Source organism: Natator depressus, chromosome 5 (assembly GCF_965152275.1).
Source record: "Natator depressus isolate rNatDep1 chromosome 5, rNatDep2.hap1, whole genome shotgun sequence".
Lineage (NCBI taxonomy): Eukaryota > Metazoa > Chordata > Testudines > Cheloniidae > Natator > Natator depressus.
Window position 1 is genome coordinate 59,860,262 of NC_134238.1, and position 14,032 is coordinate 59,874,293.

The 14,032-nt window shown below is 40.3% G+C and overlaps 1 protein-coding gene across 4 annotated transcripts in view; it reads right to left on the reverse strand.

Annotated features, from left to right (window-relative positions):
- Positions 1 to 14,032, reverse strand: part of MCTP1 (multiple C2 and transmembrane domain containing 1) — a 448,799-nt gene that overhangs the window by 253,247 nt on the left and 181,520 nt on the right. The gene's annotated exons all lie outside the window — the stretch shown is intronic.

Sequence of the window (14,032 nt, forward strand, 5' to 3'; positions counted from 1 at the left end):
CATTAGCTTCAGTTACACAGAGCATCATTGTCCAGTCTACACAAGTAGTAATCTGTTTTTCATATCGGTTAGTAAGGTGGATAGTAAGATTAAAAAAACTCAATTTTCAAAAGTACTATTGAGATTTAAGAACTAGAGAAGGAGAGTATTGTGGGTAAAGTAAATGCCTAAAATTAGAATGATCAAAAAAAAGTGGTTCATTTTTAAAATAAATTCAAGACAGTCTGTGTGATGGTGTGAAACTTCCTGTAAAGTCTTGCTTTGCAGAATGAACTACAGAAAGAAAAGGTTTGAGTTTGAGTAAAGGATTCACATTCATTGAGAACAGTTTTGATTTGTTTTTAAACCTGTGTGAAGTCAAACTCTAAGAACAGCAGCCATTTGAGGGTAGATGGCCAATGACTGGCTCTGAATCTGTGGGTAGAGGATTTCTGAAGATTGGGTGTGACAAGGCAAGGCAGGGGTGGAAGCAGCAGCAGAAGTGACGCACTCCCTTTCTTCCCTATATGGGATCCCACTGTATCTTAGTGACCAAGGCAATTGTGCTGCTCTTAACTAGTGGGTGTGAACCACTGGATGTTTCCTCACGTACCCTCTTTTGGGTGATGCTTACTAGCTGAGAACTGCTGTGGTTATTGCGTTTTTGGATGTGTGTTAGTGACAATCAAAAAATTATATGGTATTACATGCACTCATAAAAGGAATATTTACAATAGATTGACGTTAACTCATCCTGTCACCAGAAGGATCCCATCACAATTATTATTGTGACAGCTACATCAGTGGATACAGCAGACAGATACACCAGTAAAAGGGCCTCACTGGTAATTACTATAGCAAGCCAACAGAGCAGCAAGGAGATAACAGCATATGCTACTCTGGCTGAGATTAAATTTATGACTGTTAGAATTCCATCTCACAGGAAGAACCACCAACACACAAAGGCAAACATGAGAAAAAGTATTTATTATAAAAACAACAAAAACCCCCCACAGATTTTGCTTGTCATTTTTCATGTTTTCTAATCCTTTTCCTTTTTCTAATCATTTCCTTTTCTGACACCAGTACACAGCCTGAGCAACCAGGCTGAACAATCCACACAGATTTAGGAGAGGGGTAAAAAGGGTTTTTCCTCAATTGAAAATTTCTCTGTGAAGTCAAGTCTACAAGGAACATTTTTAATGAGTACACTGCTAAAATTTTCTTAAGCTATTTTACAATCTTAAAATCCTAATTTAGCGAGTCATATCCTCTGAATTCTAAGGTTAGAATTCCACTGCCTTGCACCTTATGTTGTCATTTACAAGGCTGCAGAGAATCAGGAGCAACATAGTGACAAGTATGCTTTTAACTTTTGCATTATATCCAATCAAATGCTGCAATGATTTTCTAAATAATAGCACAGATTAAAAGAATATATACCCACCTCTTCACAACAAAGCTATACACTGTTCCCAACCCATGCTTGTAACTCCAACTGGCATTGATGAGACTGCCATACTGTGACAGACTGACAATATCCTGAACAAACCTCGTGGAATTAAGATAAACTTAACTAAATAAAGTGAAACCCTATCAAAACAAGGTTAATGTCTTTGGGGTACACTGTATTAAAATACAATTATATAGGTGTTAATGCATCATTGTATGTGCCCTCTCTAGTAGGAGAGGGATGCTACTGTACTTCCTCTGTTATCACCCCTTTGAAGATATGCTCCTGGAGAGGTTCATATCTATATTTTAACTCACACTAGATTCTCCAGGGACCAACAGACAAATAAAGGATTTGGGGATAAATAGCCTGTTTTTTAAACTGGCTCAGAGCCTTCTGCATGACCCAGCAAATGGGCAGGACTTCTGGTCCATGGATGGTCCTAATCCTTAGGGGAGGATTGGAAGGATTTGACCTACTGAGACTCATTAGAATGGGTGCTTGTTCTGAGCGGAAGCTCTGATGAACTTGTCACCACAAAAGAAACCTTGTGCATAAGGTGTTAAAGGACTGCTCCTGCCAGACCTCATGTTAGAGTTGAGATGGTGCCTGATAACCTATATGCATGCTAATAAGTTTATTTTATTATTAATATGTTTTTTCTGTAGTACTTTTACCTTAAGAATAAAATAGGCTTACATAGATAGAACTGTGTGATAACTTATAACTGTAGCAAGTACACCAGTTAACCATCTCTAAAGAGAAAGCAAGCAGGTATGCAGGAGCAGCTTCTCTCTGCTGGGAATAATATAGTGAATGCAGGGAACTGTGCAGCCTGGAAATAGCGTGGTCAGAAAGGAGTGAGATGCAAGTTTCCACCCAAAAAGGCACTGGCTGGAAGCATGAGAGGGTGCCCTTGTTGGACCACAGAGGAAATACAGGCACAATCACCCTGAATTGTGACACACACACTTGCATCAGGTTATGGCACTCAGACTAATTTCACTGAGAGATTCAGATGATGTCATGAACTACACATGGGGAGCTTTACTGATGTATCCATAACACGGAATACCAAATAGAATTACAGACTACTTTTTTGTAGATACATTATATGCCGGTGTTGTCTGCCACAGTTTGCCTCAGATCCTTCTTGCTCATCTTACGAATCTCCATTTACCTCCTTTCCTGAGTCCTTCGTTCTCCTTCTTATTCAGCTCAACTCCACAAGATTACCCTTCGAATATTTATTTCTTTCAAATGCATGCATTGTGAAGCTTAATGAATATTTGTAAACTATTTTCAGATCCTGAGATAAAAGGCACTATGAAAAGGCAAAAAATATTTCTATTCCATAAATTATATATTATGCATTATGTACTTTCCTAACTATTATTAATATTATTTATGTATGTTTTGGAAGCATTCAGGAGTCCCAATGAGGATCAAAGTTCTGTGCTAGACACTGTACAAACATAGAAGTAGACATGGTCACTTTCTTATTCTGGAATTAAGTACTGAACAATACTAACCATGCAAATGCTTATTAAACCTGTTAGAGAATTCCATGTACTTTTATATAAAGACAGAAATCTTGTTAACTGTAGTTATTTTGATTTTGACAATTTTCCAAGTCTCAAGACAGCCCCAACACTTGCATCAAATAGTAAAATGTGGTCTTTGAAATAACTCCAGTAAAGATTAGCACCCACAAAAAGGGGTCTTTCCTTAAATGAATGCTGACACCAATTAAAGTTTAATACAAAAAAGAAAAAAGTTAGACAACCACAGTGAAATGAACAATAAAACTCTAGTATCTTTTTTGAGAGACAAAAAGGCTATCAGAGAGCTATAAAACCTTGAATTTGGAATGTGTCCACCCTCTACCTGGGCCAATATTTTAAAAAATAGGTACCTAAAATAAAGCTCCAAAATCCTTGTTTAGGCACCTAAAAGGTGTCCTGATTTTCAAAGGTGCTGAGCACCAGCATCTCCCATACTTAATGAAAAGCATTTTCTACAGAGGCCTAAGGGGAGAAAAGGATTTTGTTTTATTAACTATTCCAGGTATCCATAACTTTCATAGACTGGTCAGACCCACACAATGTACTATACCAAAAAGAGATAACACCTAATATCCTAAAGATGTATTTTTTTCTCTTATACAGAATTTTTAAGGTAATCTCTCATTTTTATCCATGTTCTGAGATAATCCAAAAGGAGTACGGGTGGAGGAGTTCGGAGTGCAGGTGGTGTTCTCTTCGATCCTTCCGGCCAAGGGTAGGGGCCCAAGCAGAGAGAGATGCATCCTGGAGGTGAATGCCTTGCTGCTAAGATGGTGTTGCCAGGAGGGCTTTGGCTTCCTTGACCATGGGATGCTGTTCCAGGAAGAAGCTCTGCTAAGCAGAGATGGGGGTCCACCTATTGAGGAAGGGGAAGAACATATATGGATACAGACTGGAGAACCTAGTGCGGAGGACTTTAAACTAGGTTCGAAGGGGGCAGGTAAGCAAAGCCCACAGGTAAGTCAAGAACATGGCGACCTGGGAGAAAGTTTGGAATTTGGGGGGAGCATGGGCTGTTATAGCCGGGATAAAGAAGAGACAAGACAGAACTCGGGAAGGGGCAGGAATCAAATCAGTATCTTAGATGTCTGTATACTAATGCGAGAAGTATGGGGGATAAGCAGGAAGAACTCAAAATGCTAATAAACAAACACAACTATGGCATAGTTGACATCACAGAGACCTGGTGGGATCATACACATGACTGGAGTATTGGTATAGAAGGGTACAGCTTGCTCAGGAAGGACGGGCAAGGAAAAAAGGGAGATGGTGTTGCCTTGTATATTAAAAATATACACACTTGGGCCAAGATTGTCTCCTATTTCCATCTCAAACTTGTTGAAAGTCTCTGGGTAAGGATAAAAGGGAGTAAAAAACAGGGTGATGTCGTGGTAGGGGTCTAATACAGACCACCTAACCAGGAAGAAGAGGTGGATGAGGCTTTTCTTAAACAGCTAAAAAAAATCATCCAAAGCACAGGACTTGGTGGTGATGGGGGCTTTCAACCACGCAGACATCCATTGGGAAAATAACATAGCAGAGCACAGGTTATCCAATACATTCTTGGAATGTATTTCAGAAAGTGGAGACAGCTACCAGGGGAGAGGCTGTTCTAGATTTGATTTTGACAAATAGGAAGGAACTGGTTGAGAATTTGAAAGTGGAAGGCAGCTTGGGTGAAAGTGAGCATGAAATGATAGAGTTCATGATTATAAGGAATGGTAGGAGGGAGAACAGCAAAATAAAGACAATGGATTTCAAGAAGGCAGACTTTAGCAAACTCAGGGAGTTGGTAGGTAAGATCCCATGAGAAGCAAGTCTAAGGGGAAAACCAACAGACGACAGTTGGCAGTTTTTCCAGAGAGACATTATTAAAGGCACAAGAGGAAACTATCCCACTGTGTAGGAAAGATAGGAAGTATGGCAAGAGACCACCCTGGCTTACCCAGGAGATCTTCAATTATCTTAAAAAGAGTCCTACAAAAAGTGGAAAATAGGTAAAATTACAAAGGATGAATATAAACAAATTATCCAAGTATGTAAATTTGAAAGGCCAAGGCACAAAACGAGATCAAACTAGCTAGAGACATAAAGGATAACAAGAAAACATTCTACATTAGAAGCAATAGGAAGACCAAGGACAGGGTAGGCTCGTTATTCAATGAGGTGGGGGAAATAATAACAGAAAATGTGGAAATGGCAGAGGTGCTTAATGACTTCTTTGTTTCGTCTTTCATCAAAAAAGGTTGGTGGTGACTGGACGTCTAACATAGTGAATGCCAGTGAAAATGAAATAGGATCAGAAGAGGCTAATATAGGGAAAGAACAAGTTCAAAATTACTTGGACAAATTAGATGTCTTTAAGTCACCAGGGTCTGATTACATGAATCCTAGAATACTCAAGGAGCTGACTGAGGAGATATCTGAGCCATTTTCTTTGCAGTTATCTTTGAAAAGTCATGGAAGATGGGAGAGATTCCAGAAGACTGGAAAAGGGCAAATATAGTTCCCACCTATAAAAAGGGAAATAAAGGCAACCCAGGAAATTACAGACCAGTCTGCGTAAACTTCTGTACCCAGAAATAATAATGGAGAATTATTAAGCAATGAATTTTCAAACATCTAGGAGATAATAAGGTGATAAGTAATAGTCAGCATGATTTGTCAAAAACAAATTGTGTCAAACTAACCTGATAGCTTTGTTTGACAGGGTAACAAGCCTTGTGGAAAGGAGGGGAAGCGGTAGACATGGTATATCCTGACTTTAGTAAAGCTTTTGATACTGTCTTGCATGACCTCAAACAAACTAGGGAAATGCAATCTAAATGGAGCTATTATAAGGTGGGTGCAAAACTGGTTGGAAAACCGTTCCCAAAGAGTAGTTATAAGTGGTTCACCATCATGCTGGAAGGGCATAACAAGTGGGGTCCCGTAGGGATCAGTTCTGTTCAATATCTTCATCAGTGATTTAGATAATGGCATAGAGAGTACACTTATAAAGTTTGTAGACGATACCAAGCTGGGAGGCATTGCAAATGCTTTGGAGGATAGGATTAAAATTCAAAATGATCTAGACAAACTGGAGAAATGGTCCCAAGTAAATAGGATGAAATTCACTAAGGACAAATGCAAAGTACTCCATTTAGGAAGGAACAATCAGTTGCACACATACAAAATGGGAAATGACTGCCGAGGAAGGAGTACTGCAGAAAGGGGTCTGGGGGTCATAGTGAACCACAAGCTAAATATGTGTCAACAGTGTAATGCTGTTGCAAAAAAAAGCAAACCATCATTCTGGGCTGTATTAGCAGGAGTTGTAAGCAAGACACGAGAAGTAATTCTTCTGCTCTACTCTGATTAGGCCTCAACTGGAGTATTGTGTCCAGTTCTGGGCACCACATTTCAGGAAGGATGATGCGGACAAATTGGAGACAGTCCAGAGGAGAGCAACAAAAATGATTAAAGAAAACATGACCTATGAGGGAAGCTTGAAAAAAAGGGTTTGTTTAGTTTGGAAAAGAGAAGCCTGAGAGGGGATATAACAGTTTTGAAGTATGTAAAAGGATGTTACAAGGAGGAGGAAGAAAAATTGTTTTTCTTAACCTCTGAGGATAGGATAAGAAGCAATGCACTTAAATTATAGCAAGGGCAGTTTAGGTTGGAGATTAGGAAAAACTTCCTAACTGTCAGGGTGGTTAAGCACTGGAATAAATTGCGTAGGGAGGTTTTGGAATCCATCATTGGAGATTATAAAGAGCAGGTTAGACAAACACCTGTCAGGAATGGCCAGATAATTAGTCCTGGCATGAGTGCAGGGGACTGGACTAGGTGACCTCTCGAGGTCCCTTCCAGTTCTGTGATTATGTTTAGCTCCCATTAGAGCTATTTCTTCCACCTTTACTTTCTCTTCTATCCCAGCATATGAGCGCATATCCTATTCCCCCTATCTGTTTCTGGTTTGCTCACCCAGACTACTCCTCTGCCCGCACAACAATTTTTGTTTTTAAAACTATTGTTGCCCCTTGGTCCAACCAGCTAACCAACATTCCATTCCTTGCTGTGTGATTGCCATTACAAGAAAAAACTGATGAAGTCAGTTATTTCTTTGATGCAATCCTATTTCTTTAAAAAATTTTTACATAGGTTCTGTTTCCCTGAACACAGTAGGAACAACAGGTTTCCTTGTTTGTAAATCCAAGTCTGTTTTCCAGCTAGTGCTGTGCTCCACGGAGTTTTATCTCTGCTCCTTCTCATGGCTATGCTACCAGCTGATTTAGCTGGCTTTATTATAGATTTCTGAATGCTTTCTTCTTCTGACACACACAGCTGAACCACACTGAGCCCCTTCACTCGGGTTGCCTACTTTCTAATAGCAGAAAACAACACCCTTGTCCAGCCCTTTCACTGAGGCCCTGCCCTTTCTCTGAGGCCCCACCCCCACTCACTCCATTCACCCCTCCTCCCTCACTAGCTCCTTTTCACTGGGCTGGGGTGCAGGAGGGTGGGGAGGGCTCCAGGTGGGGGTGTGGGCTCTGGGGTGGGGCCAGGGATGAGCGGTTCAGGGTATGGGAGGGGGCTCTGGACTGGGGCAGAGAGTTAGGGTGCAGGTGCGGGCTCTGGGAGGGAATTGGGTGCCAGAGGGCGTTCCAAGCTGGGGCAAGGGTTTGGGGTACCAGAGGGGGTGTGGGGTCTAGGAGAGAGAGTTTGGTTGCAGGAGGGGGCTCAGGGCTGGGGCAGGGGCTTGCCCCACTGACCAGACTTTTATCAACCTGGTCAGCAGTGCTGACCAGAGCCGCTAGAGTCCCTTTTCGACTGGACATTCCGTTTGAAAACCGAACACCGGGCAACCCTTTCCTTCACTTGCAATCAGTCCCAGGAAAACTCTTTTTTATTCTTCCTTACTTAGATGTTGCTCAGGCCTTCCAGTGCCTTCAGAGGTGGCTTCTATTATTTCAGCTATCACTAAACCAAGGGGCATTTAATTGTTCTTTCATTGGGCCTGAATGAAAGATAGCTAGCATGCTCAATAGCTTCAGTTAGGCCTGTGATTGCCCAGAGATCAAAGTGACATTTGCTGGCAGCCACTAACACTATCTAGCATGACTAACTAAAAATTGCCCTGAATTCAGTTCTCCATTTTCCCTCTCATGTAACCATGTGTGCTGTTAGAAAAAACTCTTCTGGAAGCTAACATTGTTCCTATTTTTAAGAAAGGAAAAAAAAGTGATCCAGGTAACTACAGGCTTGTTAGTTTGACATCTGTAGTATGCAAGGTCTTGAAAAAAAATTTTGAAGGAGAAAGTAGTTAAGGACATTGAGGACAATGGTAATTGGGACAAAATACTGCATGGTTTTACAAAAGGTAGATCATGCCAAACCAACCTGATCTCCTTTTTTGAGAAAGTACCAGATTTTTTTTAGACAAAGGAAACGCAGTGGATCTAACTTACCTAGATTTCAGTAAGGCGTTTGATACGGTGCCACATGGGGAATTGTTAGTTAAATTGGGAAAGATGGGGATCAATATGAAAATTGAAAGGTGGATCAGAAATTGGTTAAAAGGGAGACTATAGCGGGTCATACTGAAAGGTGAACTGTCAGGCTGAAGGGAGGTTACCAGTGGAGTTCCTCAGGGATCGGTTTTGGGACCAAATCTTATTTAATCTTTTTATTACTGACCTTGGCACAAAAAGCTGGGAGGTATTGCCAATTTAGAGAAGGACCGGGATATCATACAGGAGGATCTGGATGACCTTGTAAGCTGGAGTAATAATAATAGGATGAAATTTAATAGTGAGAAGTGTAAGGTCATGTATTTAGGGATTAATAACAAGAATTTTTGTTATAAGCTGGGGATGCATCAATTAGAAGTAACGGAAGAGAAGAAGAACCTTGGAGTATTGGTTGACCACAGGATGACTATGAGCCGCCAATGTGATATGGCCATCAAAAAAAGCTAATGCGGTCTTGGGATGCATCAGGAGAGGTATTTCCAGTAGAAATAAGGAGGTGTTCGTACCGTTATACAAGGCACTGGTGAGACCACATCTAGAATACTGTGTGCAGTTCTGGTCTCCCATGTTTAAGAAAGATGAATTCAAACTTGAACAGGTACAGAGAAGGGCTACTAGGATGATCCGAGGAATGGAAAACCTGTCTTATGAAAGGAGACTCAAGGAGCTTGGCTTGTTTAGCCTAACCAAAAGAAGGTTGAGGGGACATATGATTGCTCTCTAAAATATATCAGAGGGATAAATACCGGAGAGGGAGAGGAATTATTTAAGCTCAGTACCAATGTGGACACAAGAACAAATGGATATAAACTGGCCATCAGGAAGTTTAGACTTGAAATTAGACGAAGGTTTCTAACCAGCAGAGGAGTCAAGTTCTGGAATAGACTTCCAAGGAAAGCAGTGGGGGCAAAAGATCTATCTGGCTTCAAGATTAAACTTGATAAGTTTATGGAGGAGATGGTATGATGGGATAACATGATTTTGGCAATTAATTGATCTTTAACTATTCATGGTAAATAGGCCCAATGGCCTGTGATGGGATGTTAGATGGGGTAGGATCAGAGAATTCTTTCCTGGGTATCTGGCTGGTGAATCTTGCCCACATGCTCAGGGTTCAGGTGATTGCCATATTTGGAGTCGGGAAGGAATTTTCCTCCAGGGCAGATTGGAAGAAGCCCTGGGGGTTTTTCGCCTTCCTCTGTAGCATGGGGCACAGGTCACTTGCTGGAGGATTCTCTGCACCTTGAAGTCTTTAAACAATGATTTGAGGATTTCAATAGCTCAGACATAGGTGAGAGGTTTATTGCAGGAGTGGGTGGGTGAGATTCTGTGGCCTGCGTTGTGCAGGAAGTCAGACTAGATTATCATAATGGTCCCTTCTGACCTTAATATCTATGAAGCAGCACTTCCTGTTAATGATTAAAGAAGATAAAGGGGGATTCACCAACTAAGTGGCAGCAGCAGCAACCTCATATTAATGTATAAAAATATTTGAATAGGAATGAGTTACATCACTCATTTACTCTCTCTGCTGCCATTACACACGATCAATTTAATTCCGCCAACAACTCCAATGGGAAAATACAAAATAACTGAATCACATTATTGGAGGAAATGTTTTCAGAGGGCCAGACTCTTACTCTGACTTACATCAAGTAATAATGCATTACGTGTAAGCACATACTGCATTGAGAATAGCGGAGCTACTTGAGAATAACAGAGCTTCTTGTACAGTAATATAGTATTCAATGTAATTATGAGTGGTAGAAGTTGACAAAATTTTTTTACTGATGCTCCATGCTAGGAAACATTGTTCCATATTATATCAAGATTACGTTAGAATTTCTTCAAAATTTGTATCTCGTTTGTTTTTAAATTGGGAGGTGTCTTTTGAAAACTACAAACAGGGTCTCCCAAGAGGCTATACTTTGTTGTGTCTAAGTGGTTACTGGACAGTGAATTTAAAACAAGACTATTTCCTGTTTTAATTGAAGAGCAAAAAGCAGTTTCCTTGTGAAATGAAATCCGTACCACATTATTAATTCAATTATCCAGATGATGACGGAAATCTATGCTCATTATACATCACCATCTGTTTCAACTGTTTTATTAAAAAATTTAATAGCAAAACTCACACAAAGATCCTTCAGTGACAATCTTCCTACCAATTAGTAAAGGAGAATTGTACTGTTTTATTCATATTACAATTTTTTTATAGAAAGTTATACATTTGATAGCTACAGCTGTAAGGGGTGAAATTCTGGCCCCAATGAAGTCAATGTAATTTTACCATTGACTTCAATGGAGCCCAGATTTCACCCAAGATTTATAACAAAAAAGTAGCTCAGTGGAATAAATGCAACACCTACCATGAAACTGACACACTCATGAAAAAAATGGAAAAGCCTTCTACCTTTTATTCTATAAACAGTTCATAAGCATTTAATATGGCAAATAATTTTCAGATTTGTAATTATCCTGTTTTAGCATATTGTGAATTTAGGTACTTATTGACCCCTATATCTGAATGCGATAAACATATTGTGGGCTGAAATCAGGCAGTAAATCTAATCAGGCACTAAAATCAGGCACGCAAATAACATTTTTTAAAAGGATTAAAAAGCATTTAATTGTATGTTTCAATACTGTGTTCATTGGAAAAAATATTTTTTCCATATCTATCCAGCCATATATCCATTCATCTAGATGAAAACTGGCCTTTTCCTCTATTCTTATCACCAGAAGTCAAGATTTTTTTCTTTGAGTAGAGGAAGGCCTGAGGCAGGAAGGATCAAAAATTTCCTGTGGACAAAGGCCAACATTTTCTAACTTGAGTGCCTAAGATTAGACACTAATTACAATAAATAGGTTGATATTTTAGAGGTAGTGAGCATGAGCACTGAATACTCTGCAGCTCCAAAAAATCAGGCCATTGATCTGGATATCTAAATACCATATGGATTCTCCCCTAAGATGTGTTACAGGAATGTAGCAAATCCACAGGACCAGATTTTGTTCTAGAACCGTTTAACTGAATAAATCACTTGAAAAGGCAGATTTCCATCCAATTCTGAGCAGGGATAGTGAGCAACAGAAGCCATCTACAAACACTGAAAAGCATGCCAGCTATACACTGTGCATCACAGAGGTATGTTACAGTTTAAGTAATTATAAAATGTTAAATAGGATAAAATTCCCACATTTGTTCTACTACTTTCTCTTACTAATGCAATATTTTCACTGCAGTAGGTTATATCATTGCAATAAGTTATATTGGGACAAAAATGTATATTTTAAAAAGTCTTAAATATAGGTGCCAGTCCTTTGTCAAATCTGGGAACACAGAACCCTGCACCCATGCAAAAATCTCAAGGAAGTCAATAGGACTACGAACAGGTTGGGGGGAGTGGGGTCCTGGTTAGCAGATCTCAATGCAAGGTGCCAACATTATAAAAAGCAACAAGACAAACAACCAGTGGGCAGCCCTGTAAGGAGACTCAGGAAACAAATGACCTCCTGGCTCGACTAGTGGTCAAAAGCAAATATTATTCTTCTGCTGAGATGGACTACAAGTCCAATCATTTTGGTCGGACATCCTCCTGATCCTGCCAGGATGCAGGACCCTGCCCCGAATCCCACCTAGAAATTCAGACTTCTTATCTTGAAATGAGTCAGACAAGCAACATGAGAAAGACCCTAGAACAACAGTAATTTGAAAGGATAGCTATTGCTCATTCAGTGTTAAGAGCTTCTTACTTACTATTTTCCTCCCACAACTGATGCAGCTACCTGCTGTGCTCATCACTGATATGATTAGAAGGAGATGAAAAGAGAAGTAAATCTAACCCTGTTTTCTCCTGAGAATGCTAAGGAGAAGACCCACCTCCTTATCTAGAAGACTTAAACATGACTGCACCCAGGTCTAAGTGTCCCCATGGGATGAGAGAGTAATATGATACTGCAGACAGCGCACTGATTTAGGACTTGGGAGTCCTTTGCTCTACCACAAAACTGCTGTGTGGCTTTAGGCAAGTCAATTCATCTCTCTGTACCTCAGTTTCCCTTCCCATACTTGTGTGTGTCGACTATTTAGACGGTAATCTTTTTAGGGAGGGGTTGTCTCTTAGCTGAACACAATGGAGTTCAATCTTGAATGGGACTTCCAGGCACTATCGTAATATAAATAATTAATAAAAATAATAATAGGGCATTTCAAACAGGAATTGGGCAAAACATTGTTTGCCCCATCCAAATAGTCTGCTGCTGGATTCCTCTCAGCACTGCAACACAACCTTGATCTTCTCTGTACCCTGGTGAACTTGAGTGTTTTGTTTCATGGTTTTGAGTTAGTTAAGTGGGCAGCCAATTGGATGAGGAGGCAAATTACAACAGCAGCTCCACTCTAACAGGATGGCTGCTATATGACATGGATTACTCATCTACTAAAAGTAAAGTTTATCAGATATGACTTTTTCCTCTGATGTAAGTGTAAAGAATTTTCTATCTAGTTTAACTGAGAGAGTGTGGTTCCTGACATATATTGTCTATTTATGTATCATTTTCATTGTGTATCTGTGCCATAGATCATTGTGTCTGTGAATAATATTGCTGATTTCCCTGTTCTTAGTTTTTATTAAACTTAATCAGGAGGTTACCTCACTAAGCTGTGATGGACTCCCTGTTGAGGAGGGAAGCCAGACTCTTTTTAAAATTATCTTGGGGGATAATACTTTCAGATCATTATTTCTAGGTGAGGAACTCTTGGAGAGGAAGGATGGATGATTGAAAGAAGGATGCATTGAAAAGGAAGAACTAACTTTAGACATCCTGATTTTTGAGAAGTGCCCCCTCTGAATACTAATTACCTTCAGGAGCAAAACTGGCTCAAAGAATCTGTTTTCTCACTGGCATGTTTCCTCCCCAGAAGATCTGGAGAAGGAAATCTCACCCTCCACCAAGCAAGAAGGTTCTTTGACCTGATTTCTTTTCGAGGTGTTTTACATTTTCTTCCTCTTGTGAAGGAAGGACTATAAAAATGGCACAAGGGCCACAATAGGTCAAATGAAACTGTACTTCTTTAGCGCCTTCCTGAATGGAGGGGGAAGAAAGAGGTAGGAAGACTGCAAGTAGGGGGACCGACTCATTCCATTGGCCATACAAAGGGAGTTTGCTGTTGCTTCTGACGTTGCCAGTGGGGTCTGAGGTAGTGGCAGGGAATGGGGACTTCCTTCAGGTATCTGAGTATTGCTGGGCTATGGCAGAAACAGGAAAGCACCATCAGGAGAGAAATACTTCTCAGAGGCTTGAGTTGACAGGTCTGTTTGCTGGAACGGAGCAGAACAACTTTTGAGTTGAAGGGCCTTAAGCCAATGAGTTTCATCTGAGAACAGAGGCTATGAAAGGTGTATAAGTGCCACCTCAAGCCAGTAGGACTCAAAGGGGCAGGGCTGAGCCTGCCTGTTTGAGAGTCTTCCATTGGATGTTATTAGATATCTTGGTGGTTCCCAACAGTGGCTCCTTTA